Raw genomic sequence first — 15,953 nt, forward strand, 5'->3', positions numbered from 1 at the left:
TGAGAAGTGCCTTCCTCTGTACAGGGAAAGTCCATTGCATATTCCAGTGTTTGTTTGTTTTTTTAAATATATTTTTATTGATTTCAGAGAGGAAGGGAGAGGGAGAGAGAGATAGAAACATCAATGATGAGAGAGAATCATTGATCAGCTGCCTCCTGCACATGCCCCTACTGGGGATCCAGCCTACAACCTGGGCATGTGCCCTAACTGGGAATGGAAGAGAGATCTCCTGATTCATAGTCAATGCTCAACCGCTGAGACACATCAGCTGGGCTAGTGTGTGTGTGTGTGTGTGTTTGTTTGTTTGTTTTAATATGGTTTCTTTGCTGGGATAAAATTATTAGATTTAATAATTAAAAATACAGTCAAACAAATAACAATAATCTCAGAAAATGTAAACGCAATAGATGCTGCTTTGTGTGTCATTCAGCCACATTCTTTGTAAATGCAAGATATTATGGAAAATAATATACTTTGGGAGGACCAGGTACAGACGCTTGATACCTTTTTACAAATTAGGAAAATGCAGCCTCTCTGCAAACCCAGATCCTCAGGCACAAAGCCAGATGACAAGGGTGGAGGCTGAAATCCAGCTCCCCGCTCACTCCCGTGGCCAGTGGCCTTGGCACAGTGCACAGACTAAATAACCTCTAGTGCTGAGGCTGGGAAGACCCCCTTTGGAATATTGAAATACAACTGGTTAGAAAACTGTTTCACTGAAAAGAAAGAAGTAGAGACTTGTTGGTGTCCATGCTAGGAAAGATTTTGAAATTCTCATTAGATGTTCATTTAGAATGTGCCCAAGATGCACCTGCCTTTTCCTATATTCTACTTTGTGGCAAAGAATACTCATATTTTTCTATATAGCTTAAGAAAATTCAAGAAAAAAAACTTAAGAGTCTTTGAAGTATCTGCTATGTGGTAGGCCCTTCTCACATTGTTATCCCTCACCCTCAGAACTATTTAATGTAAGTATCATGAAAACCCACTTTTTTAGATGAAGCTCCAGTAATTTCAGTGGAGTCCCCACAACCATAGTTACAAGTAGCACAGAATTATTTTACTTTTGGCTCTACCAGGTATTTCATCTGCTAACATCAGGTATTCTGGAGTCATATAAATTTATCTTGCTATCTTTTGGAGGCCACCGCTTATATTGTTGGATATCCCTACACTGACATCTGCAAATATTTGTTTGAAATGAGGTTCAAATGCTTTTAGAAAAATGACAAGGGGTAGTGGTGATTTTAACTCCTTCAATGTCAGATTATTATTTACACAACCAGAAACATTGGATATGACATGAGACTTTCAATTTTTTGTGACATTTAAGAAAAGCAGAAGCTACATGGAGAAGTCAAGAGTATGCGATTTTTCCTCAGAGAGCTGGGAATTCAACAATCAATCTTGCTTTCATAGCCCCCTAATCTTATTATATATACATCTTACTTTGGTGTCTTTATCTAAACCTCCATTCCATTTTAAAAGCTACATTTATTCAACAATGAATATTTATTTAGCACTATGATGGGCGAGGTACTGTTCAATAGGCTGAAGAACCAGCATGAGCTAAGAAAAGTCCTTGCTCTCATGGTGCTTACATCCTGATTAGAGGAGACAGTTAATAAATTAAAATATCCTAGAGGGACCAGTATTTTGCAGAGTTAAAATTAGAGACTGGTTAGATCATGACTTTCAATTAGGTGACCAGGGAAAACTTCTCAAAGGAGGTGACATTAAACTTGAAATTGATTAGGAGAAGCCAGAAAGGAGCAAAAGAGGAGGAAAAAAACAGTGTAGTAGTTCTCAGGCTGACATGATCTACTTGATGTTTGAGAAGCAGAAAGAAAGCCAGAGTGGTTAGGAAATAACAAGAAGGACAGTGAAATAGATGGGGGCCAGAAAGCTTTTTAAATCACTGAGGGAAGTTAGATTTTATTGCAATTGAAGCCACTCAAGGTACTTAAGGAGGGGACTGACATGATCTGATTTAGGTATTAAAAATGATAACTCTGGCTGCTATTAAGAGAATAGATTATTGCAGAGTAAGAGTGAAAACAGAGACCAATTAGGAGGCTATTAGTAGTCTAGACAAGTGATGTGGTGGTTTGGAATAGGATGATACCATCAAGAGGGAATGCCATGGATGCACATGGACAAGTTATTTTGTCCATATCATTCTCTCTCATCCATTCTGAGTGTAAAGGTACTTTACATTTATACTTTCAAATCCATTTAAATGTCTCTTTGCTAATAACAATTCACTATTTTTTTAGTCAAGCATTGACACTCATTTCACTAACTCATTTTCTTCCATCCTCAATATTATAGACTTGTACCAATTCTTCTCATTGATATGCCACTGGCCCACAGTGCCAGAAGCCAGTTCCAGCATGTCATAATTGCAAGAGTTTCATGGGAAGGTTGATGGAACTTGGGGACTCAACAAGGGCTGAGTCACATATGTTATCACCTGCTGGGAATAGCTGAAAGGCATTTCCCCAAACCTGAAAGGGATGCATAAATTGATTGCTTGCTGCCAGACAGCTAAGGGCATCTTAATCTACATGTTATTGCCTCCTACTGGCCAAACACTTGAACAGCCATAGGTTATTCCCCACTCTGACAATGGATTCTGTACCTAACCCTACCCTTTGATGTGTATATCTCCACCTCGCCTTAGGACAAATTGTGTTAATAAAAAGCAAGGGGTCCTGAGACAGGAGAACTTGGTTTCTTCAGCCAAGCTCTTCTGCCCCCCCCCCCCAAATGACTTTCAAAATTATGTTTGGTCTCTGGACTCTTATTTAATTTATGCACAGCACCTTCTCCAGGTTCCTGAACCCTTCTAGATGCTGGATCAAGACCACCAGCATTACCACAGTAAATTTTTTTTCTGAAGTATTTTGAAAGAAATATGTTACTATTCTGACTTCTGAGGTCTTACTAAAAACTTACAGCATTATGCTCACTCAATCATCTTTGGAAGTATATAACTTGGCCATAAATATTTGCTGGGCTATAAACTCAACTTCATTTCTCTGTTCCATCTGCCTTCATTAAACCACTTCAGAATTTCCTACTGTCTCACCACCAAAGACTAACATTTTTGATAAAATACAATTACAAACGATGTTTTTCTCTTGCACATGATGTGGTAAAGCTCTGTTTAAGTGAACATTACGTTTATATTTATACTTGCCAAGACAACACTTTCGATCTTACACAGGCATGGACCCTTGAGATAAAGCTGTGGTGACCATTTCAAGTACAAGCAGAATAAAACTGAGTCATGTCACCCAGGGATTTTATGGTGAACTTATAGTCAAAGACCTACATTAGCTCTTGCTCAACTTTTAATTAATTAAGATTTTTAAGGATTAAATGAGATTTGCTACACTTGCTAACTCATGCTATGGTGGCTTTTGCAAAGACATTTGAAGCTAATTTGACATATTTACTTTGAACAGATCCCTGGTATTTTTTAAGTATGACAAATCAAGAAAAGATTAGGTAAAGCAAGAGACTTGTCAGATATTACCTTATTGCTTATCACACAAAATATAATTCCTGTTCTCTAGAAATAACTTTTTAAAAAATCTGAGATGGTATAAATTATGGAGTAATTAGCATGGTAACTGCTGAATACAAATGGAAAAATATGTTGCATGCAGATAGTGTGTGGAGAATGTCCCTTATACCTACTTCTAATGTTAAACTCCATTGAAGTAAAATGCAGTTGTTTTTTCTCCAGCTTCCTTGTTTGGTAAGAAGAAAGAATAGATTACATTTTCTAAAATGTAGAATATGATCACTATACAAACAGAGTGCATGAATATAGGGGTGTTTTTTTTTTTATCTATACTCACTTTTCAAAATTTTATTTTTCAATTACAGTTTACATTAAATGTTATTTTGTATTAGTTTCAGGTATACAGCATAGTGGTTAAACAATCATGTCCTTTACAAAGTGGCCCCCCCAATATTGCAAGTACCCACCTGGCACCATAGGTAATTATTACAATACTAGTGGCCCAGTGCATAAAATTCGTGCACATTAAAAGGGGATTAATTAGAGGAAATATTTTAATATTGCTATTTGTCCTTTCTCTATAATAGAAGTGTCAGAGATGAAAGAAAATTAGTAAAATGTATATAAAACCCTTCCTCCTGTCAGAGTCTGGGGCACACCACGGGACCCAGAGTCAAGTCCCCGCCCACCCACATGTGCCTCAAAATTGCATGAGACCCAGACCCGGCCAGCCCCCGCCCCCATTGGGCTAGATCCAGACCTGGCCAGTCCCACCCTTGTCAAGCCCCACTGGACAGGGGACATAGCCTCAGGACATAGCTCCAGGACGGGGCATGGCCTGAAGTCCCTCAGCCCAGACTGGTGTGGGGGGCATGCCTTGGGGTCCCCCATCAATCCCCACCAGGTGCGGGACATGGACTGAGATCCCCTGTCAAGCCCCACTGGGCAGGGGGCACGGCCTGAGTTCCCCCGACCTAGCACTAGGGGTGCACCTTGAGGTCCCCTGTCAAGCCCCACTGGGTGGGGATTACGGCTTGAGGTCCCCTGTCAAGCCCCACCAGGCAGGGGGGTGCAGCCTCAGGTCCCCTGGCCCGGTGCTGGGGTGGGGGCTGCGGCCTGAGGTCCCCCGTCCTGGTGCCAGCATGGGGTTGTGGCCTGAGGTCCCCCAACCCAGCACTGGGGGTGCTCCTTGAGCTCCCCTGTCAAGCCCTGCTGGGTGGGGGGCATGGCCTGAGGTCCCCTGTCAAGCCCCGCTGGGTGGGGGGGTGTGGTCTGAGGTCCCCCAGCCTGGTGCCGGGGTGGGGGGCATGGCCTGAGGTCCCCCAGCCTGGTGCCGGGGTGGGGGGCATGGCCTGAGGTCCCCCAGCCTGGCGCTGGGGTGCAGGGAGCAGCCTGAGGTCCCCTAGCCCAGCACCAGGACAGGAAGCGTACCTTGAGGTCCCGCATCAAGCCCCGCTGGGCACAGGGCATGGCCTCAGGTTTCCTGGCCTGGCACCGGGGCAGGGGGCATGGCCTGAGGTCCCCCAGCCTGACACCAGGGTGGGCAGTGTGGCCTGAGGTCCCCTGTCAAGCCCTACAGGGACGGGGGAGGGCATAGCCTCAGGTCCCTGCTGATTGTTTGTTAAGGCTCCTTATGGGAACTTGGCCTCAGCTGTGGGTGCAGCCATCTTTGTGACGGAGTGATGGTCAATTAGCATATTCCCTCTTTATTAGCTAGGATTATTGACTATATTCCCTATGCTGTGCTTTACATCCCCGTGATTGTTCTGTAACTACCAATGTGTAGTTCTTAATCCCTTCCCTTTTCCCCCTCACTCCCCCAATCCTCTTCCCCTCTGGTAACCATCAGTCTGTTCTATGTATCTGTGAGTCTGTTTCTGTTTTGTTTGTTTGTTTACTTTGCTCTTTAGATTTCATATATAAGTGAAATCATATGGTATTTGTTTTTCTTTGTCTGACTTATTTCACTTAGTAGAATACCCTTTAGGTCCATCCAAGCTGTCACAAATGGTAAGATTTCATTCTCTTTTATGGTCAAATAATATTCTATTGTATCCAATAGTCTATTGATGGGCACTTGGGTTGCTTCCACTTATGGCTTTTGTAAATATTACTGTAATAAGCATAGAGGTGCATATATGCTTTTGAATTAGTGTTTTTGAAGTATTACATTAATTCAGCTTTAAGCATCTTATTTTTTAAAGACTGATTTTATATACATCCATAAAATATGGAAATATATACTTTATATTTTACCTAGATTCCAAATAATAAAAATAGAAAGAAAGAGGAGTATATCTAGTGATGTCAGCATTATGAGGAAGTCTAGACCACAAGCCTTTTTTATTTCTCTGACCTTCTATTGCTGGAACAAGGATGGAGAATTCATTTACATTCAAAACCAGGCAGGATCTTAGCAGATGTACAAAGCAGCTGGCGTTTGCCAGAGGCCTCACCGGCTCTTTTTGTCCTCCTGCTATTCAGGCCCTCATTTCCTTATTTTGTTCACTACTGAGTGTTCTATACCTTCCAGCACCACGGCCTCAGCCATGGCCGGATGGCCTGATCCAGGGAACACTGCCAGAGCTGCCACCCAGTCACTGGGAGGACCAGGTCCCAGAGGATGACCGATAAAACTAAATCCAAGGAACCCAGAGTAACAAGCTAAAAACTGGACCAGAAATAACCATCATATTGCTGGATGCAAGAACTTCATATATGTCCTGGCCCGTTTTGCTCAGTGGTCAGAGTGTTGGCCTGGGAACTGAAGGGTCTTGGGTTGGATTCTAGTCAAGGGCACCTACCTCAGTTCAGGCTCAATCAGGGACTGTGCGGGAGGCAACTAATCCATGTGTCTCTCTCATATCGGTGCTTCTGTCTCTTCTCCTCCCTTCCATTCTTTATAAAAATCAATGGTAAATATATGGGTGAAAATTAACCAAAAAAAAAAAAGAAAGAAAGGAAGGAAGGAAGGAAGAAAGAACTTCATATATATTAAATGGTTTAATCTTCACAATAATCCTATGAATATTAGGTACTGTCTTTAATCTCATTTTAAAGAAGGAAACAAGCCAAGTTGCATTTAAAAAAGTTGACAGAATGTTTTTCAAAGCTTGTAAGCAATAGGGTAGTGATTCAAACCACAAACATGGGCTTCAGAGCCTCTGTGCCACTCGGCCTCTTTGTTCGGTGGCACCTGCCCTCAAATTCCTCTGTCTCTCCTCACAGACACATTCCCATGAGCTTTCCAGAAATTAATTTTCACGCCAGTTGGAGTTGGAGCTATCCAACTCACCCTCACCACTTACTTTCAAAGCGCTGCCCCATACTTCAAAGTACTTCATTATCACAGCCTATTAATTTCCCATAGCTGCCCTAAAAAATTACCACAGATTTTGTTACTTAAAAGGACACAAATTAACTATCTTGTAATTCTGTAGGACAGAAGTCCAACATAGTCTCACTGGGTTCTAGGAGGCTCTGGGTGGAAATCATTTCCTTGCCTAGTCCAATTCCCAGAGGCTTCTTGCATTCCTTGCCTTGTGGTCCCATTGTCCATCTTTCAAACCAGCAACGGTGGCAGAGATCTGCACTGCATCGTGCACTGCATCGCTCTGAACTCCGTGTCCATCATTACATCCCCTTCCCTGACTCTCTTCTCACTCCCTCTTCACTTTTCATTATACTGGGCCTACCTGGACAATCCAGGTTAAGATAGGGTAACCTACCTATTTTAACATCAGTTGCTTAGCAACCTTCATTCCATCTACAACCTCAATTTCCCTTTACCATGGAATCTAACATATTCACTGGTTCTGGGGTCCAATATTCTGCTTACCACAATGGCCCATTTAAAAGTTAGCAAAGTGCCCCACTGGCATGCCTCAGTGGTTGAGCATCAACCTATGAACCAGGAGGTCACAGTTCGATTCCCAGTCAGGGCACATGCCCAGGTTGTGGGCTCAATCCCCAGCATGGGGCATTCAGGAGGCAGCCCATCAATGATTCTCTCTCATCATTGATGTTTCTATCTCTTCCGCCCTCTCCTTTCCTCTCTGAAATCAATAAAATTATATTTTAAAAAATAAAAGTTAGCAAGGCAAATTAATCAATGGAATTTAAACTAATATGTGAAAAAAACACTAACCTATTGAATTATAAATCCTGAGAAAGAGGAAAATATGAGCACACTTGGGGCAGATGGTTCTTCTCCTTAGGCACTACAGTGACCCACATCGTGGGTGCCCGGTGTTCTCTCAGCTGCTGGCATGTCCCACAGGCCCACTCCCCCTCTTGATGGATGAGGAGATCCAAGACTCTTACTAAAATGTATTTGTTCCGAGACCCACTCCCTTGGGACATGTAAATATATGTATGATAAATAAATTTATTAAAAACAGAATCTTTATATTTCTGTCATTTGGGACTAACAGGAAGTTATTTAATCTAAGTTTCAGTAAAACAGTCTGTTGTGGAGATTAAATAAGCAAAAGCATGTAAAACTCTTACCAAAACATGTGGCAAGTACTAGGTGTACCGGTTACTAATGCGGATTTTGTAATCAAAGAAAACACGATAATTTCAAGAGAAACATCAAAAGTGCTTTACTCAAAGTAATGTCCATCACTAGCTACACATTTCCCCCATCTTTCAGTAATTTGTGGATACCGTCCCAATAGGACTTCTCTTGTTTTGAGGCAAACCATTCAGAGACCCAGTTTTCCACTTCTTCGTACCTTTTGAAGTGCTGCTCAGAAAATGCGTGTGTCATCGATCGGAACAAGTGATAATCTGAAGGAGCAAGGTCTGGTGAATATGGCGGGTGGGTTAATACTTCCCAGGCAAGATCTTTTAACGTGTCTTTAACTGGTTTTGAAGTGTGTGATGGTGCATTATCATGAAGCAAAATTACTTTGCTGTGTCTTCTGGCACATTCTGATCTTTTCTCGATCAATGCGTGGTTCAAATTGATTATTTGTTGTTGGTAGTGATCAGTATTAACGGTTTCACCTGGTTTTAGAAGCTCATAATACACCACACCTTCCTGATCCCACAAAAGGCAGAGCATTGTCTTCTTTCCAAAGCGATTTGGCCTTGAAGTCCATGTTGATGGTTGACGTGGATCACCCCATGATTTTGCATATTTGGGATTCTCAAAATAAATCCACTTTTCATCGCCAGTCACAATGCGATGCAAAAAAGACTTTCTTTGGTGCCACTAAAGCAACATTTCACTGATGACTTTTCGGTTTTCCATTTGTCTTTCGTTCAGTTAATGTGGCACCCATTTTCCTTCCTGTAAAATCTTTCCCATTGCTTGTAAACGATCAGAAATTGTTTGCTGAGCAATGTACAATCTTTCTGCAAGTTGTTTTTGAGTTTGACATGCATCTTCATCCAACAATGCTTGGAATTGTTGGTCTTCAAACTTTTTCAGTTGATCTGGATGTTCTTTGTCTTTCACATCGAAATCATCACTTTTAAAGCGTTTAAACCAGTGTTGACAAGTATCTTGAGGTGGAGCATGTTCACCATAAGCTTCCCAAAGTATACAAAAACTTTTTCTTCAAAATAAAGTAATGAATTAAAACTTTCTGCAAATGCTCTTTTTTTGGCACAAAATTCAACATTTTTAAGCGTAAAAATATCTATGATGTTAACACCTTCAGCAAATTTGACATATGAAGTTTTGAAGCTTGCTGTTAATACAACAAAATAGCACACATATCAAATCACATATATATCAACATATGTGTAACTCCATCTATTGAAAAAAATCCGCATTAGTCACTGGTACACCTAGTAAGTGAGCACCTAGTAGTAGTAGTCATCACGGTCGCCCGTGTTGTGGTTGTTAAAATGTCCTTGACGGATGTCATATGTAATGTCTTACTAGGTGTCTTCTGAAGAAGCACAGTGGCCTCATGCCTGGTTTCAGTTCCACTGTGTGAGCCCACGGGCTTTGAGGCACATCTCTGGGAGGCATGGCAGCTAGAGAGTGCAAGTACTTCCTCCCCCCCCGCCCTCACACACACACACACACACACACACACACACACACACACACACACTTTCACATCAACCAGAACAATTTGTTAACATTTGTTTTGTATATTGTGCTCTGAATTCATAGAAATAAAATTATTTGAAGCTTTAAAATCAAAGGTTGAAAACCAGTGTTCTCTCTGAAAGAAATGTCTCATCATGGTGGAAGAGTGACAGGTCTCAGAGGAGTATTTGGCGAGGCTGCTCCCCCAAACCTGACCATATGGGCAGCTGCCCACTCTGTTGTAGCTGATGTTAGGCTGGCCTTGTGGGAGGAGAAACAGACCTAATATCTGCTTCGGAGAAGAAATATTGGTACTTCCTGCAGGAACACCACTAACTGCCCCTCAGAGTCATATAAAGCTTAGTTATTCTTTGCTTTCATGAAAAACAAACAAACAACAACAACAACAACAAAAACCAGTTACCTGGAATTGGGAGGAAGAAATGTTTTACATTTAAGATGTTTCCAAACTGGTGTTCTTTATTTCATTTTAGGGAACAACGGGTGTCTTTTCCATCCTCATTCAGCAATTACTTCCTTTGCAAACATCAGTGTTTGTTTTTTGTTTTTGTTTTTTTCATATATGGAGGATTGTGTATGAGTGATAGCACCCAAAATAATCCTTGCTGTTCTCAAGGAGAACATACTCTTTTGATATTTTTAGCAAATTGTTAAGTGAATGTTAATCACCGATTTCTCTTCACTCTTTTTCCTCTTTCAGGTCCTTGAAGTAAAGCTACTTGATCAAACATCCAATAGTCACAAATTTGAAACCGTACGTCTGAATCCCAGCACATAGTAAAAAGAGAAGACAACACTGATCATTATACCTGTCAAGAAGCTGTGAACGCGTGGTGTGTAAATTCTTTACCAAGTCAACTCGACACCTTCTTTATCTGGGCTGCTCCCGGGCCGCCCGCTGCTCTTCACACACACAGACCTTCCGTTCACTGCAGTGGGAATCCTCTGTGTGCCCATGGAGAGGTTTTCCCGTCTGCAGACTGAAACAGTGTAAGAATAAAGTCCATGACTTTCAGATTAATCACCAGGGCCAGGATTAAGTAAACCTTGGGTCTATAGCTTTTCCAGAGAATAACAAAACCCTCATTAGGCTATAATTCAAACTGCATCAGTTCAATATTGTCACCACTTAAAACCTGTGCATTGCCCCTCACCCTGACCTGTTTCACGTCCATATTGCTGAGCTGTCAGAATTAGAAATTCAGTTAATTGCAAAGTCAACATCTTTTCCCCTCTTGAAAACAAGTAATTATACTATATTTATACTCTCTTCAGGTTCTTGAAGCAATTGGCTTTTATTTGTTTTCTTGAATTTTATTATGCATTAATAGAGTAGGCCGATATAGCTCAACTTTTAGTTTGCTAGAAGCAAGGATAGAGAAATCTAGTACTGTATTTTTTTTTAATTTAAGCATTGCTTGTATCTATTATTAATTCAACAGAATATAATGTATATTTATTCCACAAAATATATGAGAGTGTATTTGCTACAAACTTAGGTCTTTCCTTACCAAATATTATGAATCTGGTAAGAGAACATTATTAGCAAAGGACCTGGTTTCATGAACTGATCCTCATATGATATTTATATATAACCCTGCCCTCAATATTATTTTTTTGGTTTTATATTTTTGATTGATAAGCTCTAGAGAAATTTGCGCTCTTTCTACCTACACTGATGTGCCGTCATAGAAGTCTATTTGATATTTTAAAGCTTACAGCTTTAACAAAAACTAAATTATAATACGTGTGCATATATATACAAATATGTATGTCATACAAAGTTTACATAGGTTTCTTCGAATATAAAATGGATATTTTTGGCAATCTAAGATCCAAAGTATTATCCCTTATAAAATTAGGCATATGTAAACCAGTGATACTAATATTGTGAATGAAAAGATACTGCTGCTTCTACGGGGTAAAGATACCACCTTCATTCCACAATTCATGTAAGTAAATAGACAATGAGATAATCATCTTTCAGAATCTATAATTTACTGGGAAATGATCTGTTAGAGCCACATATACAGATTATAACTTTTGACTTATGGTAAACCTAGGCACATATGTCTGGTTTTACTCTATGGAATGAATAGGAAGCAATAATTATCTGGGCATTTAAATATCTTAAGCACACAAGTGTACCTGAAAAAAGAATAAATATCCAGTTGAAGTATTCTACATAGATCATTAAAACTGAGGCAAGTATTTGAATATTCTCTCTTCTCAAATGCAGAAATTGATCACCAAAGATAAAATAGAATTCACATTTCAGACAGTCCTCCAAATCAAAAATCTATAAAGCTCAGTTTAGGAACTGTTTTCATGAAAATAAACTAATCAGAATTACCCTACACATTTTAGTTTGCCCTGTCAGGTGATGATGTTGTCAATGCCAAGTTCTGCCTGCTCTTCATAGCCCATCTCCCAACAGAGGATAAACAGCAAGGAAACTAGGAGGTACACCAACTTAACAAGATTCTGCTGTAGTAACAGATTCTCAGGCTTGAAAATATCATTTTTTTACTAGATAGAGCTGGGTGGAGGGCCAGGCTGAGGACTCTGAATATTGTGTAAAATAGGTTTGCAAAAGAGATAAGCATGACTAAAGGGAACAAATGGAGACCACGTGAGTATTATTCAGTTTGAAAGAGGTAGTTCTCATTTTTATAAGAAAAGTTTAATAAAACATATATTTTAGTTATCATTTAACAAAGAAATATTAAAGGTATTTAGGCGATGCCACTGATTCTCAGAAAGGGAAGTCATTGAACCTTTGTAATGAGAAAATGGTCATTTCGACACATTTTAATACATTGTATAAATTTGGAGCTTAAGGTATGTTTTTATTTAGCTGTATTTGGTTAATGTTAAATTATCATGTTTTAGCATCAATATAAATATTTTCATGGAATTACAGAACAATTAACAAATGAGCAGATACCTTACATTTGTGTTTTCTAGAAGTCTTTGTATTTTTGTGCTTCATTTGCATAAAGATAAATGCTAATAAATGTGTGCCAGGCCCTTTGTCACAGTGGAGGGGCAATCCATCACACCTAAGACATCTAAGGATAGAGTACATGTCCCAGTGTTCCTGCATACAAGTGTCCAGTCAAATGGCCACATTTCTTCAGTAAAATCTAGTTGTTGAAATGTAAATCTTCCCCTAAAGTTTTAATCAAAAGTAACTATGCCTAAGACTTAGAGAGGGGAGGAGAAAAATAAAAGCCCAACCGGTGTGGCTCAGTGGTTGAGCATCGATCCATGAACCATCATCAGTTTGATTCTTGGTCAGGGCACATGCCCAGGTTGAGGGCTTGATCCCCAGTTGGGGGCATGCAGGAGGCAGCTGATTGATGTTTCTCTCTCATCAGTGTTTCTGTCTCTGTCCCTCTCCCTTCCTCTCTTTCTAAAATCAATAAAAACATGTAATAAAAAACAAAAGACTTAGAACACTTGTGGTTCTCTAAAGTCTCCCTGAACCTATAGGGAATGGAAAAAATGACAACTTGTCTTAATGCTTTTTATTATTAATGATCATATTAATCACTTCTCTTATGTCCAAAATCGTATTAAAGGTATAATAGTTACTCTTACATGGAGCTCAGTTTCTAATATAATAAACAAATTAGATATTAAAAGTTAAGGGGGGGTGGGGAATCTGTTGTTACTATTCATCAGTGATCCCGGTGAATTTTAGTTCTTTCTCTCGGTTAGGATGGTGGCTGGATTTTTTTAAACTCTCTCTCTCTCTCTCTCTTTTTTTTTTTTTACTTTGAAGGCAAGTACACGTACCCAAACTTTTTCACTGGACATTTATGCTTTAATTCTGGTACCATTTGAAATTGAAATAGAACATCCTTGGGGAGATAATGAGTTCAAATTACAATTGACTTTGGAAAGAATAACAGACTTTCCATGCTTCATGTAATCAATAGGAAATTCTCTATGTGATTACCACTATTCTGTAAGACAATGCTAAGATCTAAATACAAAAGTTGGGGCTTCAAGGCTGTCTCCAAAAAACTTGCTTAGAGATGAATCGCACCAATTTACAAATGCAGTTTTCAACCAGGACAAATCAAACAGGTCTGATAGCAGTGTATTTTACTCAGCTGTGTCTGTAGGACTCCAAGACATTGTAATGTTTTGTGGACATTATTTTAAACATCTATAGATGTTTGTGATATGTTAATAATACGTGAATTTCTCAACTTCTAGCTAGTTTGTGTTTATCCTACAGACTCAGCCTGTTAGACCAACTTTAGAAAGCATTGCAGAGTGAAAATCAATGCTCTAGGATTCAGGAGGCCAACTTAAGGCAACATCTCCCCAGTCTTGGGATAATCCTACCCATCTCGACTCTCTCTCGATCAAGGACTCAATGAGAAAGGGCTGTGACTGTCTTGTGGACTGCTGTATTCCTGGCATCTGATATAAGGTCTGGCACAATGTAGGCAATCAATATTCATTGAATGAATGGATGACAGAACAGGTGGATACACAAATAAATAAATTTTCCTTCTGATCACTTGAAAATGTTTACCAACTTATACGAATTAGCACTATAATTTAAGAATTTCATAGTGATAATTAGAATTGATTCTTCATAAATATTTTCTAGATATATGAGTTTGGAATCAATTACTTTGAAGGCTTTAAGTATTTGAGGACATTTACACAAGGAATGATTTGGGGATTCGGAGTTTTTATAATGAGTAAAATTCAACCTTTCTAGTTCTTTATGAAAGGACCTTGGCAGGGATAATCTAAACATGGAATTCCATTAATAAATTTTATAAAACATATGTTTTTATTAAAAAAAAATAAGAAAAGTCACATCATCAAGCATATTATTAATATCCCCTTTGATATTTATTAACTTTTTTCTAAGGAGTTCATAGTAAGTGGAGATGCCATCCCTAAATCTTGCCTTGCTTTCACAAGATCACTCTCATATTTGATTTCTAGAATGTACCTGAATTTAAGATTAATCACACAGCTATTAAGATATTTTCATGTGTTATTCATTTACCAAATGTTCATTGTGTAACTAATATGTAGTTGATTCTGGAAATACAGTGGCTAATAAGACAGACACAGTGCCCTCATGGAGCTTACTGTGAGGAACTACTCAACACTTACACTAGCAATAACCAGAGTTTCCTGTTCATCAGGTTCCTTGATAAAGCAACTAAAATCCCTAACCCCATGCAAATCATAAAGACTTCATGCACATATTCCTGAGCTGGGTTTTCTAAACACACCACTCAAAAATGCTGCTTAGTTTATCCATACATCATAGTTATATCCCAATGAGGTACGTAAGTATAATTTATTCAGAACTAACATTTAGCTCTTACTGGTTTCTACTGTGCTCAGTACTTTCATAGACTCTCTCATTGAATCCCTTCAACAATTCTACTAAGTAGTTTCCATTTTATAGACAAGAAAACTGAAGCACAGTATGTGACTTGTTCAAGGTCGCACAACTAGCAGGTGGAATTAGGATTTGAACCCATGCACTGTAACACAGGAGCTCATGTGTCTAATCATCATCTGTGGCTTGGGGGACACCATTACATTAAAATAAATGAGTCACTGTATATAAAATACTTTGAAATTGTAAAGTAGAATACTGAAAGATATTTGTAAAGTATTTATAGTCAAAAAACCATGTAAGTGGCAGAAACGAAATGCAATCTTATGTTGTAGCTTCCTCTCATGAACACTTCAAGCCAGGGTAGTGGATAAAAGTACAGGTCCAGAAAACTTCTGACATGTGATAAATATTCTAATGATTTTTCAGAATTATTGGTTGTTAGCCACTGTGTCTCTTTGGTGCTACAAAAAAACCCTGAAAGAAACAAAATCCCTTGCGATAAGGGCTTATAATAAATACACAGTGTGGAGATGAACCAAGGATAGTTCACATTTATAGGGAAAGATGGGCAGTAGTACTATTTTCTCACCATTGCATGTGATTGTGTCTTTCCAATTGTTTTTATTGTTTTTCTGAAAGAGCTGCAAAATTGTGCAGTGGTTCAACCTGACCAAAGTGGTATTATGCTGCTGGGAAGTAAAAATATTAAACACTAGACTGGAAGTATTGTCTTCATTGTCAAATGACTTCAAGTTCTTTTAAAGCATGGATGTAAAAGGATTTTTAGATGCTGAAGGCACCTTAATACCTGGACACCACGTTCCGTGTGTGTTTCTCTATTCCAAACCATATTGTGGGGTCATACTATTGAGTGGTTAGGTTCTGAAGCCAATATGAAAAGCAAATTTAAGATTGGCCTGACTACAAGTAGATCAATGTCCATACTTCCAGAGGCTAGCAGG

The 15,953-nt window shown here is 39.2% G+C and overlaps 1 protein-coding gene across 4 annotated transcripts in view; it reads left to right on the forward strand.

Annotated features, from left to right (window-relative positions):
- LIN7A (lin-7 homolog A, crumbs cell polarity complex component) overlaps positions 1-15,699 on the forward strand; it is a 160,754-nt gene extending 145,055 nt beyond the window's left edge. For all 4 annotated transcript variants that reach the window (XM_080661518.1, XM_080661520.1, XM_080661519.1 and 1 more), the window contains one exon: positions 10,303-15,699. The gene's annotated coding sequence lies outside the window, so the exon portion shown is untranslated. The remainder of the gene's footprint in view (positions 1-10,302) is intronic.
- The last annotated feature ends 254 nt before the right edge of the window (positions 15,700-15,953 follow it).

Source organism: Plecotus auritus, assembly GCF_963455305.1.
Source record: "Plecotus auritus genome assembly, chromosome: 3".
NCBI classification, from domain to species: Eukaryota; Metazoa; Chordata; class Mammalia; order Chiroptera; family Vespertilionidae; genus Plecotus; species Plecotus auritus.